This window comes from Nicotiana tomentosiformis, chromosome 4, assembly GCF_000390325.3.
Source record: "Nicotiana tomentosiformis chromosome 4, ASM39032v3, whole genome shotgun sequence".
Taxonomy (NCBI): Eukaryota; Viridiplantae; Streptophyta; class Magnoliopsida; order Solanales; family Solanaceae; genus Nicotiana; species Nicotiana tomentosiformis.
The window spans coordinates 125,941,927-125,952,321 of record NC_090815.1 but is presented as its reverse complement, the minus strand read 5'-3'; the positions used below and the strand labels follow the sequence as shown (position 1 = coordinate 125,952,321).

Here is a 10,395-nt window from a genome sequence, read left to right as displayed (position 1 = left end):
TACCATATCATTGCTCCATTTGTCAGGGTTTCACCGAATTTTTTCAATAATACAGATTCGATCTCATCGTCCTCTAGATTGATCCCTTTGATGGCGCATGTGTAAGAGGTGACATGCTCGTTGGGATCAGTCGTTCCATTATATTTAGGAATCTCGGGTATGCGAAATTTCTTTGGGATCGGTTTAGGAGCCGCGTTCGGAGGGAAAGGCTTTTGTGTAATTTTTTTGGAATCTAAGCCCTTCAATATCGGTGGTACCCCCGGGATCTAATCAACCCTGGAGTTATATGTTTCAACCTTTTTATCGTTTGCCTCGATCCTCCTTTCTCCTAATTCAATTCGTTTGGTCAGTTCTTCGAACATCTTAGCAATTTCTGGATTAGTCCCCGACTCCTGCTCATTTGACCACTATAGCTGGTTCCGTTATGTGGGGGACTTCTCGGGGTGGATCAGGCTCCGACCTTCTCGGTACCTCGGTTTAACTCTATAGCTGAGCTATCGCTACCTGTTGAGTTTGCAACATTTCGAAAATCATACGCAAGCTGATTTTATTTTCCTCAACATTATGGGTTTCTCGAGCTGCAGATCAAGTACCACCATGAAAGCTATTTTCAGGTTCAGAACGTTTGTTTGTCTCAATGGTCATATGTGAATTGACGTCTAATGGTACTTCGGCTCGAGCCCCAACGGCGTCGATAAGCGGCCTTTCGGTCCTGGGGGTCAAGTTTTTGTTCTCACCTTGAAAGCCAGCTTCTTTGTCGATAGATAAGGCCATTTAATTTGAGAACTTGTCGTTATTAATCCAAAAATCAAAAATACTTCCAAAAACAAGCGCTAAACGGTGTTTTTGAAGATTCGTATCAAATAATCACTATTATCTTTAGCCTCCACAGTGGACACCAAACTGTTTATCCGAAAAACGAATAAAGTTAAATTTATGCATAGTTCTAAAAATATGTGATATAACTTGACTTAAATCATAAAGGTGAATAGAAATATCGAATATTGACTACAATAGAGTAAAAAATAAGCAAAGTTGAAAAGAAGATGATTTAAAGATTGAGCAAGATGAATCAATCTATGAAACTCAAAAAGAATAATTCTTCAATATGAGAGTATATAATATCTGAGTTACAGTGTATGTAAAAACTTGATGCTTTACAAAGATAATAACCAACCCCTTTATAGTAGAGAAATCCTACTTTAGATACAACTAAAAATAAATAATGAGAGACCCATAATAAATTAATTTTTTCATAATTCCTGTTAAGATTCTCTCTCCTAGTACGATTGTAAGAACTCTCGATCTTGACTCAAGCTCGATTCTAATTCAGAACCTTATATTGGTATGGAGGTAGTGTTGGTCGGTCTTTGCCTCGTAAGACTAGTAATCTTCATCATAGTTCAATTCGAATACAAGCTTGATATTAATATCTAACTCGACATTGATCGATCCCTAGGGTTTGAAGCTTGATAACCTAACTTTGGACCGAACAATGCATTAAACTTTCCTCACATTTTCAGTCACTTTTGAGCTCAACAGTTCAACAAGACAACATGAATCACATATATAAGGTGTTTAACAAATATAAAAAATTTAAGCGATTTTAACAAATATAGGGAGTTTAACAAATAAACCAAACTTAGATTTGCATACAGATTATTCATTTTAATCCAAACATCAAATATAGCCAGGACTAAACAAGCCAAATAAGATGTCCATTAATAAAAGAACTGAAACAAATAAAAAATCTGCTCAGAATTTGCAATTAACTAATCACGGACAATTATCATAAGTCCAGACATAATTTTGAGCAAGTTCATCACTGCAATCAGCTGAAACCAAAAAATTTCAACAAACACCATATTCAGCATATAAAAAACACAAACACCAGAAATTCCAACCAAAACTGAAATCAAAAACACAAATTAAATTTATTTGTATAAAAATATTATCTATAGCTTTCAGAGAAATTCCATGAAAGGAAGTAGTGCAGACATTCAACACAGCATCAGGTTCTGACCGCCCGTCTGCTTGTTCCTCATCAATAAGCTAACAAAATAGATTTATTTAATAAATAATAGGAGTATTGGTAAATATTTTCAAATCTAAATAATAATTAAAAGGCATCAGAAAATTAATTGAGTTATTTGTCTTCATTCATTTTCAGTGTGTAGTATAAGTTTTTTGTTTATCATCATTTGCCTCCTACACTGCAACTTTAAGCAAACTTATCAAGCAGAAAATAAAACTAAATAGAGAAAAATTAAAAATTAAAAAAAATTACATTTTAGATATGGCATCAGATAATAAGCGGAGTAAATAATCAACAAAATTATTCAGTATTTACTGTGTTATATCATCATATGCCATAGGAAAATCATTAAAAATAACAAATTTAGAAGAAAAAATCGAAATTTTTTAATATCTGAAAAGGCAACGATTTCAGTTGAAGCATCAGCTATATCTCCTTGTTCACATCTTTCAGCACAAGAAGAGGGTAAATCTGATGCTATTTAAAAAAAAAAAAAAAAAGATAAACAGATTATACATATATATAACTATTTTTTGTAAACTCAATGTACAAAGAAAAGCTAATGTTCTAAGAAATAACGGAGAAAATCTTGCTTAAATAGAGTTTGGACTGTGCTTAGGGTTTTGGAGTTGCGGCGTTTGGCCAGAAAACTGGCGAATATCCTTCTTTGCCCCTGTGGTTTTTCAAAAGTACATTGTGACTCCTACTTAATTTTTAATTACTAAAATACCGAATTTTTAGTAATATCCTTCTTTGCCCCTGTAGTTTTTAATCTCAATTGATGTGATGTTAAGGATTTTTTCTATTTAAAAGATTATTTTTACTATGAAAATATGTGGGATTATAGTACTATAATGTTATTTATGATTTTTTACTCTCTTTTTAGTTTTTTTTTTCCTCACCCGATGTCCGGTACCCACATTGAGACCCGACTAAATCCGGATTCGCGTCGGAAAGTCCCACATTGGGAGTAAAGCGCTCCCTAAGAAAGACGACTTCATACCCAAGGACTCGAACCCGAAACCTATGATTAAGGATGAATGAATATTTACTACTCCACCATAAACCCTTATTGGTTCTCTTTTTAGTTTCAAAGCTAGTAACAAAACAAGAAAGAAGCATACTTATTGAAGAGTGATTATTTCCATAAATACATTATCTAAGCGGAACATCAACAAGAATAGACAAACCACAAAATTGGCCGATTGGTCAAAATTAATTGTATTCGCCAAAAAGTGTGTGTTTCATACACCTATCCTGGTTAATTATGTTTATTTTCATATATTAATAATTATCAACGTTATTATTCTTATTTTGTTTATAGTTGGGTGTTAGTTCCATGTAACTTCATGTTCATCTATGTGTCAAAACTTCATGACTACTTTGTCATTTAATTCACAATAGATTATAAATTAAAGCAATCAAATAGCAAATTTACTTTTCGAAGTTATTGTTATATGTTTCTATCAGTATAATTTTTGTTGACCTCTTTACATCAAAATTGTCTTTTTCCTAAAATTTCCCGACTGTTGGAATAGGGAGAGAATGTATCTTTCTATTTGGGGAGAATCTATGAAATATATATACATATATATATATATATATATATATATATATATATATATATATATATATATATATATATATTATCACGTTCTTAAAAGTCAATTACAATTCGTAGCCTACTCATAAAAAGAAGATTATTTTTTTTAGTTAGGTAGTTCACCCGACCTACCTATTTATGTATTCGAGGAAGAGGCAAGAACCAAAAAAGACCAGGTTTCACACATATGAGACGGGTAGAATATATGAAACGAGTAGTTTATTGAAGAGAGAATTTAATTCTATAGTCATCTTCTTTGTTCGAAAAATGCACCTTAAAGAAAAGTTGGTTTGATGGCAAAAAAATAAGACACTATCAGGTAAATGAATTAAATATATTATTTAATACATCAATCTTGATCAGATTACATTAAGTCTTATATTTGTACTGTTATTACAGCAATCTTGATTAGATTACATTGAATCTTAATGTAATCTATATCATGTCTACATTAAAAGTCTATCACCATTGTTCTCCTCCATTTGCATAGCATCACAAACAACTTAAACATGGAGAAAAACATAACCCTTTTTCTTCTTGGCTTTCTATTTATTTCTCATTATGTGGTCATAATCCAATCCAAAATCCCATTCCCTCCTTGTGATCCATGCACTTGCACTGGTAATGAGTGCAAAAAAACTCGTGGACTTAGAATCAGTTGAACCGGTGATCCAATTTGCATCACAGTATCCCTCAATCACCGCAGGGAAATTACTGTAGTGCAATTCAAAGTTCTGGGTATGTTCTAAATATCCCAAAACTCGTTTCATTGCCATCCAATGAGATTGGCCTGGATTGCTCGTATAAAGATTGTTGTTTCCCGTCAATATAGCTGTATTTGTAAATAATAATTCTAATTCTGCAAAATATAAATTTACGTAATAAAACAGTAAATAATTCGAGCCCACTGAATTCACAGTGTTTCCTTAAGGAATTTAATCCCCTCCTAGTACCCAAGGTAATGGATTATTTCCTCCCAGGATAGAACGAATAACACACTGGTGTAGCGGTACTTCAAACCCCAGTGTTTCAGCGAACACAAAGTTCGGTAGCAAATCACACTTACAGTTGCTTTGTTTGAAGTTAAAAACAATGCAGAACGAAGGAGTATAAACTCAAAAAATCGTATGGAAATGTTGAGAGGAAGGAGTGCAATGTATAGCCAATTTGTTGAGCGAATTGTATGTTGTGTGTTGAGTGTCTTTCTTTAACATCTGCTGCACATATATATAGCAGCAAAATATTGAAGAAGACCAAACGTCCACCCTCCATGGTGGAGCAAGCATTACATGTTTGTGGAGCAAGCACTTTCATGGTGGGAAGACCATTATCCGGCTGCCAAATGATCAATACACTGATTGGAAATCCAAATCCGAATCCGAAGCCGAAGCCGAAGCCGTAGCCGTAGCCGTAGCCGTAGCCGTAGCCGTAGCCGAGCCGAGCGAGCGACGACGACGACGGCGCGAGGCTTGCTTTCTTCTTAACTCTTTAAGAGCTACAAGAAGAGCAATTATATATATACCCACCAAAAATGTCTTCCTCTTCCAATATGGGACAATGTCTCATTGTTAAGAGGGGGAAACTTAAAATTTTACTCAAAATTTTATTTTTCCTCCATTTCCCATTCACCCTCATTTTAAGAATATTCATCTTAAAATAATTAAGAATATTCATCTTAAAATAAAACCTCAATAATCCCCCACATGAATGGGGAATGGCTATATCACGGAAGTATGCATGGAAAAACTGTGTGATTTACAAGCAAGGATTAATCGCATCTGGATAAGTAGGTTTCCCTTTGAACTTTCCGTAGTAAACTTATGTCGGATATACTCGGTCAATCGGTAGATTTGATATCTTTGAACCGTCGATCTTTGGTGTATACCTAGACAACCATAAGTCACACAATTAACCCTTAACCGTCTTTGGTTCTCATTGTTGTGTTCGTTTCAGCCATGAACACCGCCTGGTTTCATAAGTGCGTAGAGAACTGGCCTTACAAAGTTCTCCTTGAAGCGGCTAACACTTCACACTTACATAGGTGATTCCTAAACGTGTCATCCTGTAGATACACTATTTGATATACCCCGTATCAAATTTAGAAATCATTAAAAAGCCTTAATGCTTTATCCTTGGTACTGAACATTGTCTCATCACGAGAACGGACTAAAATTTTATTTGACAATGTTGAACCGTCATTAATGACTTTGTTTGATCTCCTTGAACCTAGATCTTGGGATCTCCAGTCTTCTAGGTAGAGTTACCGCCACAATGACTTGTTCTCGGCCATAGCCCCATTCCCCTTGATAATTTCTCAACTACCTCTCTAGTTAGGCCTTTTGTAAGTGGATCCGATACATTATCACTTGACTTTACATAGTCAATCGTGATAATTCCTCTAGAGAGTAATTGCCTAACGGTTTTATGTCTTCGTCGTATATGACGAGATTTACCGTTATACATAACGCTCCCAGCCCTTCCAATTGCCGCTTGACTATCACAATGTATGCATATTGGTGCCAACGGTTTGGGCCAAAATGGAATGTCTTCCAAGAAATTCCGGAGCCATTCAGCTTCTTCACCGGCTTTATCTAAGGCTATGAATTCAGCCTCCATTGTAGAGCGGGCAATACATGTTTGTTTGGACGACTTCCAAGATACCGCTCCTCCACCAATAGTGAATACATATCCACTTGTGGACTTAGAATCAGTTGAACCGGTGATCCAATTTGCATCACAGTATCCCTCAATCACCGCAGGAAAATTACTGTAGTGCAATTCAAAGTTCTGGGTATGTTCTAAATATCCCAAAACTCATTTCATTGCCATCCAATGAGATTGGCCTGGATTGCTCGTATATCGACTCAGTTTACTTATAGCACAAGCTATATCTGGTCGTGTACAATTCATGATATACATTAAGCATCCCAATACACGAGCATAATCCAATTGTGATATGCTTTGGCCTTTGTTCTTTGCTAATGCAAGATTCACGTCAATTGGAGTCTTTGCAACTTTAAAGCCCAAGTGCTTGAATTTTTCAAGTACTGTCTTAATATAATGAGATTGTGACAATGCCAGACCTTGAGGAGTCTTATGGATCTTAATTCCCAGAATTAAATCAGCAACTCCCAAGTCTTTCATATCAAACTTGCTATTGAGCATACGCTTAGTAGCATTTATGTTGGCAATGTCATTACTCATTATCAGCATATCATCCACATATAGGCAAACAATGACTATGTGATTTGGAACATTTTTAATGTACACACATTTATCACATTCATTTATCTTAAAACCATTTGACAACATTGTTTGGTCAAATTTTGCATGCCATTGTTTGGGTGCTTGTTTTAGTCCGTAAAGAGACTTAACAAGTCTACATACCTTCTTTTCTTTACCTGGAACCACAAACCCTTCAGGTTGTTCCATGTAAATTTCTTCCTCCAACTCTCCATTTAAGAAGGCAGTCTTAACATCCATTTGATGAATTTCAAGACCATACACTGCAGCTAATGCTACTAACATCCGTATGGACATAATTCTTGTAACTGGAGAGTATGTATCAAAGTAGTCTAGACCTTCTCGTTGTCTATACCCTTTGACTACGAGCCTTGCCTTGAATTTATCAATAGTGCCATCATCTTTGATTTTTCTCTTAAAAATCCATTTAGAACCCAAAGGTTTATTTCCAGGAGGAAGATCAACCAATTCTCATGTATGGTTGTTCAATATGGATTCTATTTCACTATTGACTGCCTCTTTCCAAAACAATGATTCCGAAGAAGTCATAGCTTCTTTAAATGTTTGAGGCTCATTCTCCAATAAGAAAGTCACAAAATCTGGACCAAATGAAGTAGACATTCTTTGACGTTTACTACGTCTTGGATTCTCCTGATTACATGTACTTTCTTTTGTTTCTTCCCGAGGTCGTTTAGATCCTTCATCAAACGACTCACATTCCTTTTTATACAGATATATATTTTCAAAGAACTCAGCATTATCTGATTCTATAACCGTATTATTATGAATGTCGGGATTTTCTGATTTATGAACCAGAAATCGATATACTTTACTATTTGTCGCATATCCTATGAAAACACAATCAACGGTTTTCGGTCCTATCTTTACCCTTTTGGGTTTAGGAAATTGCACTTTTGCCAAACACCCCACACTTTAAAGTAATTCAAGTTGGGCTTCCTTCCTTTCCATTTTTCATATGGAATGGATTGTGTTTTGCTATGGGGCACTCGATTTAATATTCGATTAGCCGTAAGAATGGCTTCCCCCCACAAGTTCTGTGGCAAACCAGAACTTATCAACAACGCATTCATCATCTCCTTTAATGTGCGATTCTTTCTTTCCGCAATCCCATTAGATTGGGGCGTGTAAGGGGCTGTTGTTTGATGAATAATTCCATATTCTAAACATATTTCTTCAAAAGGAGATTCATATTCACCACCCCTATCACTTCTTATCATTTTTACTTTCTTGTTAAGTTGCGTTTCAACTTCATTTTTGTATTGCCTGAATGCGTCTATTGCTTCATCTTTACTATTCAGTAAGTAAACATAGCAATATCGAGTACCATCGTCAATAAAAGTTATGAAATACTTCTTTCCACCGCGAGATGGTATTGACTTCATGTCACAAATATCTGTGTGAATTAAGTCTAAAGGATTTGAATTCCTTTCAACTGACTTATAAGGATGTTTAACATACTTAGATTCCACACATATTTGACATTTTGATTTTTCGCATTCAAACTTGGGCAGTACTTCCAAGTTAATCATTTTCCGCAAGGTTTTATAATTGACATGACCCAAACGTACATGCCATAAATCATTTGACTCAAGTAAGTAAGAAGAAGCTGAAATATTATTATTATTTTCAACAACCATTACATTTAGATTGAAAAGGCCCTCGGTGAGGTAACCTTTTCTCACAAATATTTCATTCTTACTAATTACAACCTTGTTGGACACAAAAATGCACTTAAAACCGTGCTTAACAAGAAGTCCAGTAGAGACTAAATTCTTTCTCATTTCGGGAACATGGAGGACATTGTTCAAAGTCATGACCTTGCCAGAAGTCATTTTCAGAAATATCTTCCCATATCCTTCAACTTTTGCTGTTGAAGCATTTCCCATATAAACTGTCTCTCCGGGTTCAGCAAGAGCATAGGTAGCAAAAGCCTCTCTAACTGCACAAACATGGCGAGTGGCTCCTGAATCAAACCACCACAGTTTAGGATTTCCCACCAAGTTACATTCAGAGAGCATGGCACACAAGTTATCAACATCATCATGGTTTACTACCATGTTTGCTTGACCCCTTTTCTTGTCTTTCTTCGGAGCACGACACTCCGTAGATTTGTGTCCGGTTTTCCCACAGTTGTAGCAGTTTCCACTGAACCGCTTCTTGCTTGGGTTGTATTTCGGACCAGAAGCCTTCTTCCTCTTTTTGTTAGCTTCAACAATATTTGCTCCCATTATTGTTGAATTTCCACGGCCTCTCCTTTCAGCAGCTTTATTGTCCTCTTCGATTCTCAACTGAACAATGAGATCTTCAAGGGACATTTCCTTTCGTTTGTGTTTCAAATAATTTTTGAAGTCCTTCCACAATGGAGGCAACTTCTCAATCATTGCTGCTACTTGGAATGCTTCGTTGATGACAAGACCTTCAGCAAGTAGATCATGAATAATCACTTGCAATTCCTGGACTTGGGTAATAACAGATTTGCTATCTACCATTTTGTAGTCCAAAAATTTTGCGGCAACGAATTTCTTCATCCCGGCATCTTCAGTTTTATATTTCTTTTCAAGCGCATTCCACAATTCTTTTGACGTCTCCACGCTACTGTATACATTATACAGATTATCATCCAGTCCGCTAAGAATATAATTCTTGCATAAAAAATCAGAATGCTTCCACGCTTCAATCACGAGAAAGCGTTCATTATCTGGAGTTTTATCTGGCAGATCAGGAACATCTTCCTTGATGAACTTCTGTAGACATAACGTAGTTAAGTAGAAGAATATCTTCTGCTGCCAGCGCTTGAAATCAATCCCGGAAAATTTTTCGGGTTTTTCTGCCGGTGCCAACGCCGGTGTTCGGCTTGTCGATGCGTTGGCAGTTACCATCGGCACAACTTGATTTTCGCTTTCAGTCATCATTTTTTACTGTAAAAAAAAATGACACAAACAAACGTTTAATACACGTTTTCAAACTGGAGTAAAAATCACGTAGATTTTAATATCCAACAAAACGCCACTAAGGCTTAACTCTCCAAAACGGGAGTACACAAAACCACAAAGGTTTTAGTTTGCAGAATAATAAGAATAACACAAATACAGAAATAAATATTAAATTCCTTAAGATTGTTATTCCTCACAATATTGCTGTATTTGTAAATATTAATTCTGCAAAATATAAGTTAACGTAATGAAACAATAATAAATCCGGCTGCCAAATGATCAATACACGGATTGGAAAATATCCGTTACAAATACGGATAATCTTACGTTAATATTTACTATTAACAAATAAATTTGGTCCAAAAAATTAATCAATCAATCATTTGACCAAATCCGAAGCCGAAGCCGAAGCCGAAGCCGAAGCCGAAGCCGAGCGAGCGACGACGACGACGGCGCGAGGCTTGCTTTCTTCTTAACTCTTTAAGAGCTACAAGAAGAGCAATTATATATATACCCACCAAAAATGTCTTCCTCTTCCAATATGGGACAATGTCTCATTG

The 10,395-nt window shown here is 35.7% G+C and overlaps 2 non-coding genes across 2 annotated transcripts; both read right to left on the bottom strand.

Moving 5' to 3' along the window:
- Positions 1 to 2,122: 2,122 nt before the first annotated feature.
- On the bottom strand, positions 2,123 to 2,209 carry LOC117279284 (small nucleolar RNA R16). The gene has a single exon (XR_004509699.1). It is a non-coding gene; the product is annotated as a small nucleolar RNA R16 (small nucleolar RNA).
- An 86-nt stretch (positions 2,210 to 2,295) lies between these two features.
- Positions 2,296 to 2,374, bottom strand: LOC117279283 (small nucleolar RNA R16). The gene has a single exon (XR_004509698.1). It is a non-coding gene; the product is annotated as a small nucleolar RNA R16 (small nucleolar RNA).
- Between the last annotated feature and the right edge of the window lie 8,021 nt (positions 2,375 to 10,395).